Raw genomic sequence first — 8851 nt, 5'->3', positions numbered from 1 at the left:
TTTTATCTTATCGATCATCGAATCGATTAAATGCTAGATATTTTTATTGGGGTCAATTCATGAACTATCGATTAAAGGCGCAAATAGGTCAATTGATGAACTATCGATTAAATGTACAAATAGGTCAATTGATGAACTATCGATTAAATGTTCAAATAGCAGTCAATTGTTGATTAATGTTCAAAAATCTTCCATGACAATATCGATTGTAAATATTTGTATAAATACGCTTGACTTGTATGCTTGATCTGATCTGCCTGCCTGACTTGTTATCTGCTGTTGTCTGTAGAATACACTTTCTACACCTTACCCAGACTTCTTGATCGAGTTAGCAGAGTTGGGGACAACGGACCAGAATAGGCTATCGAGTCGCTGAATCATTGATCCTTCGTTCGTTCGAGTAAGACGCATCAGTAATCGCATTCAAGCAATAATGAAACATAACAAATTGGCGACGGGGATGGGATTCGAACCCACGCGGGGAAACCTCCTGCTCCTTGCTGGCAATGTGGTGCATGGCACTACGTTCGAAACTGCCCATTTAATCAACATCGATGCAAGAAGTGTAAGGTTATTGGTCATAGGGATGGTTTTTGTCTGACGAAGAAGACTCCAAGTCAATCCAGAAATACCAAAAAGACCCTTCCTAGATCCCGCACCAATTCATTGAGCTTAGTATCTTCGTGTCAAAGCTCATCACCAAGTCAGAGAAAATTTATTACTGTTAACATTAATGGGCATTCATCTAAATTACAAATAGATACAGCATCAGATGTCACTATCCTTTCTCGTAAGACTTGGATCAAAATGGGCAGCCCAAACTTGCAGCATACAACGCAAAAGCCTCGTACTGCGTGTGGTAACTACCTTCACCTGCTAGGACAAATGGAATGTACAGTCACTTTCCGTGATTTGGCATTTGTTGGGGTATGCTACATAACGCCAGCTGACCTAAATTTACTCGGGTTAGATTGGTTCGACCACTTAAATTTAGCTGATGTCCCGTTGAATACCATATGCAACCTCGTATCACAACCCCAACTACGACAACAACCACACGACTTGGAAGTTTATACGAGGAACCTAATGACGCAGTTTTCAACTATTTTCCAACCTGGATTGGGTCGCTGCTCTGCCATGAAAGCAACACTTCGATTGAAAACTGGGGCTAAGCCTGTTTTTCGCCCAAAGAGACCTGTCCCTTATGCAACATTACAAACAGTAGATGAAGAGTTGAACCGCCTTCAACAACAAGGAGTTATCACTCCCGTTTCCTACTCTGCATGGGCAGCACCTATTGTGGTTATTAAGAAGGCCAACGGCACGATACGTATATGTGCTGACTTTTCAACAGGTCTCAATGCAGCTCTAGAACAACATCATTATCCCCTGCCTGTTCCCGCAGACCTATTTACCATGCTGAATGGGGGAAGATTTTTCGCTAAGCTGGATCTAGCTGATGCTTATTTGCAAGTGGAAGTAGATGAAGCATCAAGAGAGCTGTTAACTATCAATACTCATCGTGGTTTGTTCCAGTATAACCGTCTACCTTTCGGAGTCAAAACTGCACCATCTATTTTCCAGCAACTAATGGATACCATCCTATCAGGTATCTCGGGAGTCGCGGCTTATTTGGATGACATTTTAATTGTAGCAACGACATTAGAACAGCTACGAGAACGCACGACACTGGTACTGCAACGCATCAGTGACAACGGTTTCCGGTTACGCCTAGAGAAATGCCAGTTTTATTTGCAGTCGGTAAAATACTTGGGGTTCATTTTCGATGCCGACGGCCGCAGGCCGGATCCTGAGAATATCCGAGCTATCAAACTGATGCCAACTCCTACTAATGTCTCGTCACTACGTTCCTTCCTGGGACTTGTCAGCTATTACTCAGCGTTCGTTCCATCGATGCATGATATTCGCGCCCCACTGAATAGCTTACTGCAGAAGAACAGCTCTTGGAACTGGACTAAACAGTGTGACGCTGCCTTTTGTAAACTGAAGTCCATTATTAGTTCGGAATTGCTGTTGACACACTACGATCCAGCCATGCCGATCATCGTAGCTGCAGACGCTTCCGCCTATGGCCTAGGCGCTGTTATCTCCCATCAGTTCCCGGATGCATCGGAAAAAGCCGTTATGCATGCTGCCCGCACACTAACCCCAGCAGAAAAAAATACAGCCAGATAGAAAAGAAGCGCTTGCGCTTGTGTTTGCTGTGCGCCGTTTCCACAAGTTCCTGTACGGTCGGAGATTCACGCTTCTCACAGATCACAAGCCTTTACTCGCAATATTCGGGTCGAAATCTGGCATTCCAGCTCATTCAGCAAATCGCCTTCAGAGATGGGCTTTAGCACTCTTGGGGTATGATTTCGAGATCCAGTACCGACGCACTCAACATATCGGTCAGGCGGATGCCTTATCACGACTCATTAGTGACCAGTTGGCGGCTGAGGAAAACACGGCAATCGCATCTCTGCTAGCGGAAGACCACGCCGAATGTTATCTGACGACCGCAATACGAACTTTGCCGGTATCTGCAGTGGACATACAAAATGCTTCTAAGAGCGACCCCATCATCAGGATGACTATGAGCTATGTCACCAACGGTTGGCCGACTAAGAAGTTTGATGGTGATATAAAACAGCTGTATCAGCGGCGGGATTCTCTATGCATTGTGAACGACTGCTTGATGTTCGGAGAGAGAGTAGTTGTGCCAGAATCCCTTCGTGCAAAAGTGCTGAAACAGTTCCACCTTGGTCATCCGGGGGTTAGACGAATGAAATCCATAGCCAGGAGTCATGCGTATTGGCCGCTAATGGATCAACATATAACAGAATTGGTTGGGAAGTGTATGCGGTGTCAGCAAGCAGCAAAAATGAACGCCAAAGTTCCACCAGTTTCATGGCCACAACCTGATCATCCTTGGTCCAGAATACACGTCGACTTTGCAGGCCCGATTAACGGAACCATGTATCTAGTTGTAGTCGACGCCCTTTCGAAATGGCCTGAAATCAACCCTATCATACCGCCAACGACAACTAAAACAATACAGATCCTCACAGAAATTTTCTCCCGAAATGGTATACCAGATGCCATTGTATCTGATAACGGTTCACAGTTTACCTCAAGCCAATTCCAGTCATTCTGTCAACGACTAGCCATAAAGCACTTACGCTCGCCACCATACCACCCGCAGTCGAATGGGCAAGCAGAAAGGTTTGTGGATACGTTTAAAAGAGCCTTGGCTAAAACAAAAGGGGAGGGGACGCCAGCAGACGCGTTGCAAAATTTCTTATACGTGTATCGAACAACACCAAATGAAACGTTGCCGGAGCGAAAGTCCCCAGCAGAGATCCTAATGGGAAGAAGACTGAAGACAATCCACAGCCTGATGCATCCAAGTAATGCACCGACACCAGTACGGACAAAGTTTGAAAAGCGATCCACGTACGAAGTGGGATGTCCGATGTTTGCCCGTGATTACAGACCGACCCATAGTCCATGGACAGAAGCGCGAGTGGTCAGAAGAATTGGTCGAGTCATGTACGAAGTTGAGGTAGGCAGCGACAGGTGGCTACGCCATCGGAATCAGTTACGCAAACGGTTAGCACCAGACTGCCCATCAACAGAATCAAGTATTCCTCTTGACATCCTGCTAGACACACTCAACTTACCGGCAAACCCACCAAAAGAAAAACCTCAACAACAAGCTGAAACACGTCACAGACGGTGGCCTATCCGAGAACGGCGAGCAACAGTCAGGATGCAGGTTGACCCCAGGAAAGCCCGCTATTAAAGGGGAGGAGTGTTGGGGACGATAGATCCCCAAACTCATATTTTTAAATTTTATCTTATCGATCATCGAATCGATTAAATGCTAGATATTTTTATTGGGGTCAATTCATGAACTATCGATTAAAGGCGCAAATAGGTCAATTGATGAACTATCGATTAAATGTACAAATAGGTCAATTGATGAACTATCGATTAAATGTTCAAATAGCAGTCAATTGTTGATTAATGTTCAAAAATCTTCCATGACAATATCGATTGTAAATATTTGTATAAATACGCTTGACTTGTATGCTTGATCTGATCTGCCTGCCTGACTTGTTATCTGCTGTTGTCTGTAGAATACACTTTCTACACCTTACCCAGACTTCTTGATCGAGTTAGCAGAGTTGGGGACAACGGACCAGAATAGGCTATCGAGTCGCTGAATCATTGATCCTTCGTTCGTTCGAGTAAGACGCATCAGTAATCGCATTCAAGCAATAATGAAACATAACAAATTGGCGACGGGGATGGGATTCGAACCCACGCGGGGAAACCTCCTGCTCCTTGCTGGCAATGTGGTGCATGGCACTACGTTCGAAACTGCCCATTTAATCAACATCGATGCAAGAAGTGTAAGGTTATTGGTCATAGGGATGGTTTTTGTCTGACGAAGAAGACTCCAAGTCAATCCAGAAATACCAAAAAGACCCTTCCTAGATCCCGCACCAATTCATTGAGCTTAGTATCTTCGTGTCAAAGCTCATCACCAAGTCAGAGAAAATTTATTACTGTTAACATTAATGGGCATTCATCTAAATTACAAATAGATACAGCATCAGATGTCACTATCCTTTCTCGTAAGACTTGGATCAAAATGGGCAGCCCAAACTTGCAGCATACAACGCAAAAGCCTCGTACTGCGTGTGGTAACTACCTTCACCTGCTAGGACAAATGGAATGTACAGTCACTTTCCGTGATTTGGCATTTGTTGGGGTATGCTACATAACGCCAGCTGACCTAAATTTACTCGGGTTAGATTGGTTCGACCACTTAAATTTAGCTGATGTCCCGTTGAATACCATATGCAACCTGGTATCACAACCCCAACTACGACAACAACCACACGACTTGGAAGTTTATACGAGGAACCTAATGACGCAGTTTTCAACTATTTTCCAACCTGGATTGGGTCGCTGCTCTGCCATGAAAGCAACACTTCGATTGAAAACTGGGGCTAAGCCTGTTTTTCGCCCAAAGAGACCTGTCCCTTATGCAACATTACAAACAGTAGATGAAGAGTTGAACCGCCTTCAACAACAAGGAGTTATCACTTACGTTTCCTACTCTGCATGGGCAGCACCTATTGTGGTTATTAAGAAGGCCAACGGCACGATACGTATATGTGCTGACTTTTCAACAGGTCTCAATGCAGCTCTAGAACAACATCATTATCCCCTGCCTGTTCCCGCAGACCTATTTACCATGCTGAATGGGGGAAGATTTTTCGCTAAGCTGGATCTAGCTGATGCTTATTTGCAAGTGGAAGTAGATGAAGCATCAAGAGAGCTGTTAACTATCAATACTCATCGTGGTTTGTTCCAGTATAACCGTCTACCTTTCGGAGTCAAAACTGCACCATCTATTTTCCAGCAACTAATGGATACCATCCTATCAGGTATCTCGGGAGTCGCGGCTTATTTGGATGACATTTTAATTGTAGCAACGACATTAGAACAGCTACGAGAACGCACGACACTGGTACTGCAACGCATCAGTGACAACGGTTTCCGGTTACGCCTAGAGAAATGCCAGTTTTATTTGCAGTCGGTAAAATACTTGGGGTTCATTTTCGATGCCGACGGCCGCAGGCCGGATCCTGAGAATATCCGAGCTATCAAACTGATGCCAACTCCTACTAATGTCTCGTCACTACGTTCCTTCCTGGGACTTGTCAGCTATTACTCAGCGTTCGTTCCATCGATGCATGATATTCGCGCCCCACTGAATAGCTTACTGCAGAAGAACAGCTCTTGGAACTGGACTAAACAGTGTGACGCTGCCTTTTGTAAACTGAAGTCCATTATTAGTTCGGAATTGCTGTTGACACACTACGATCCAGCCATGCCGATCATCGTAGCTGCAGACGCTTCCGCCTATGGCCTAGGCGCTGTTATCTCCCATCAGTTCCCGGATGCATCGGAAAAAGCCGTTATGCATGCTGCCCGCACACTAACCCCAGCAGAAAAAAATACAGCCAGATAGAAAAAGAAGCGCTTGCGCTTGTGTTTGCTGTGCGCCGTTTCCACAAGTTCCTGTACGGTCGGAGATTCACGCTTCTCACAGATCACAAGCCTTTACTCGCAATATTCGGGTCGAAATCTGGCATTCCAGCTCATTCAGCAAATCGCCTTCAGAGATGGGCTTTAGCACTCTTGGGGTATGATTTCGAGATCCAGTACCGACGCACTCAACATATCGGTCAGGCGGATGCCTTATCACGACTCATTAGTGACCAGTTGGCGGCTGAGGAAAACACGGCAATCGCATCTCTGCTAGCGGAAGACCACGCCGAATGTTATCTGACGACCGCAATACGAACTTTGCCGGTATCTGCAGTGGACATACAAAATGCTTCTAAGAGCGACCCCATCATCAGGATGACTATGAGCTATGTCACCAACGGTTGGCCGACTAAGAAGTTTGATGGTGATATAAAACAGCTGTATCAGCGGCGGGATTCTCTATGCATTGTGAACGACTGCTTGATGTTCGGAGAGAGAGTGGTTGTGCCAGAATCCCTTCGTGCAAAAGTGCTGAAACAGTTCCACCTTGGTCATCCGGGGGTTAGACGAATGAAATCCATAGCCAGGAGTCATGCGTATTGGCCGCTAATGGATCAACATATAACAGAATTGGTTGGGAAGTGTATGCGGTGTCAGCAAGCAGCAAAAATGAACGCCAAAGTTCCACCAGTTTCATGGCCACAACCTGATCATCCTTGGTCCAGAATACACGTCGACTTTGCAGGCCCGATTAACGGAACCATGTATCTAGTTGTAGTCGACGCCCTTTCGAAATGGCCTGAAATCAACCCTATCATACCGCCAACGACAACTAAAACAATACAGATCCTCACAGAAATTTTCTCCCGAAATGGTATACCAGATGCCATTGTATCTGATAACGGTTCACAGTTTACCTCAAGCCAATTCCAGTCATTCTGTCAACGACTAGCCATAAAGCACTTACGCTCGCCACCATACCACCCGCAGTCGAATGGGCAAGCAGAAAGGTTTGTGGATACGTTTAAAAGAGCCTTGGCTAAAACAAAAGGGGAGGGGACGCCAGCAGACGCGTTGCAAAATTTCTTATACGTGTATCGAACAACACCAAATGAAACGTTGCCGGAGCGAAAGTCCCCAGCAGAGATCCTAATGGGAAGAAGACTGAAGACAATCCACAGCCTGATGCATCCAAGTAATGCACCGACACCAGTACGGACAAAGTTTGAAAAGCGATCCACGTACGAAGTGGGATGTCCGATGTTTGCCCGTGATTACAGACCGACCCATAGTCCATGGACAGAAGCGCGAGTGGTCAGAAGAATTGGTCGAGTCATGTACGAAGTTGAGGTAGGCAGCGACAGGTGGCTACGCCATCGGAATCAGTTACGCAAACGGTTAGCACCAGACTGCCCATCAACAGAATCAAGTATTCCTCTTGACATCCTGCTAGACACACTCAACTTACCGGCAAACCCACCAAAAGAAAAACCTCAACAACAAGCTGAAACACGTCACAGACGGTGGCCTATCCGAGAACGGCGAGCAACAGTCAGGATGCAGGTTGACCCCAGGAAAGCCCGCTATTAAAGGGGAGGAGTGTTGGGGACGATAGATCCCCAAACTCATATTTTTAAATTTTATCTTATCGATCATCGAATCGATTAAATGCTAGATATTTTTATTGGGGTCAATTCATGAACTATCGATTAAAGGCGCAAATAGGTCAATTGATGAACTATCGATTAAATGTACAAATAGGTCAATTGATGAACTATCGATTAAATGTTCAAATAGCAGTCAATTGTTGATTAATGTTCAAAAATCTTCCATGACAATATCGATTGTAAATATTTGTATAAATACGCTTGACTTGTATGCTTGATCTGATCTGCCTGCCTGACTTGTTATCTGCTGTTGTCTGTAGAATACACTTTCTACACCTTACCCAGACTTCTTGATCGAGTTAGCAGAGTTGGGGACAACGGACCAGAATAGGCTATCGAGTCGCTGAATCATTGATCCTTCGTTCGTTCGAGTAAGACGCATCAGTAATCGCATTCAAGCAATAACGAAACATAACTAGTAGGTCGTGAGAAAATTGAGGAAGAACACATGTATAAGTTTAGAATAGAGGAGGTAGTTAATACAAGTATATGTTATGCAAGGACGAGAAATGAAAGGCACCTGAAATTCCAACGGTACTTTTGACCGTCCCAGCTCGCGACTTAGCTTGGACCCAGTAACGTAATTACAAACTCAAGGTGAATGAATGCTCGCACGCCTCAGCCAAAGTTCAGTCATTTGTGATGAAAATTAAGAGTATGGCTGTTTCATTATTTTAAGTTAAAAATTTATGCTATGAGACATGTGAACTGTCTGAAGCAATTATTAGGGTGAAATTAAGATATATATGATTTTTGAAAACCGACTAAATCTGTTTATGTTATATGGATTTCAACTAATCAGATCAAAATGATGCACGATTTATAATCAGTTGAATTTGTAAATTCTTGAGTGTGTGCTGCGAAAATCGGATATATCGAGTCACAAAATATTCATAGCAATAAATGTTAAAGCAAACGCTGAATGACCGGGTGTACTGAGAGAAAAATACAAAGCACAATATCAGATGCAGCATTAAAAGAAAATGTTCACAGGTAAAACTAAGGGCAAACGAAACCAAGGCTTGGGTTGAACAAATATATAGTACAACTAGTAAAAAGATGGATATAGACAATACGGGTGAACAGAGATTTAATTACATTGAGCGTCTTTTGCA

This window comes from Schistosoma haematobium, chromosome 5, assembly GCF_000699445.3.
Source record: "Schistosoma haematobium chromosome 5, whole genome shotgun sequence".
In the NCBI taxonomy this organism is placed as follows: domain Eukaryota; kingdom Metazoa; phylum Platyhelminthes; class Trematoda; order Strigeidida; family Schistosomatidae; genus Schistosoma; species Schistosoma haematobium.
Note: the sequence above shows the minus strand (reverse complement) of the source record.